Raw genomic sequence first — 400 nt, forward strand, 5'->3', positions numbered from 1 at the left:
CCCAAAGACCGGCCAGTATGGAGGCCGTAGGACACCGAAGCAGAAACCTACCACTTCAGGTGGCAATTAGCAGTCCTGCCTCTCCCCAGCTCCCAACTCCCCTTCTCCCTCAGGTGCTCGCTTGCCCCTTGGCCGCACCTGAGAAGCACTAAACCTAAGGGCAGTGTTTTTTCATTCTATTTTGTGCTGACTTCAGCTCCCTGCGCTGCCGCACCTCCCCAATACACACCCACCCCTACGCAGCAGGACCTTAACAGGAAAAAGGAAAAAGAAAAAAAAAGAAAGAAGAAGGAAAAAACAGATTTTAGACTTGGGCTTAAATTATTCTAACCTAAAAAGGACGGGTTTCCATCCGTTTTCGGATGTTGGCCAGGGGCCCTGCCGCACGGCCGGGCACCTG

At 52.5% G+C, this 400-nt stretch overlaps 1 protein-coding gene across 1 annotated transcript in view; it reads right to left on the reverse strand.

The window, feature by feature from the left end:
• The window catches only part of FAM3B (family with sequence similarity 3 member B), an 11,023-nt gene that overhangs the window by 10,317 nt on the left and 306 nt on the right, over positions 1-400 (reverse strand). The gene's annotated exons all lie outside the window — the stretch shown is intronic.

This window comes from Calidris pugnax, unplaced genomic scaffold (assembly GCF_001431845.1).
Source record: "Calidris pugnax isolate Ruff unplaced genomic scaffold, ASM143184v1 scaffold25, whole genome shotgun sequence".
Lineage (NCBI taxonomy): Eukaryota > Metazoa > Chordata > Aves > Charadriiformes > Scolopacidae > Calidris > Calidris pugnax.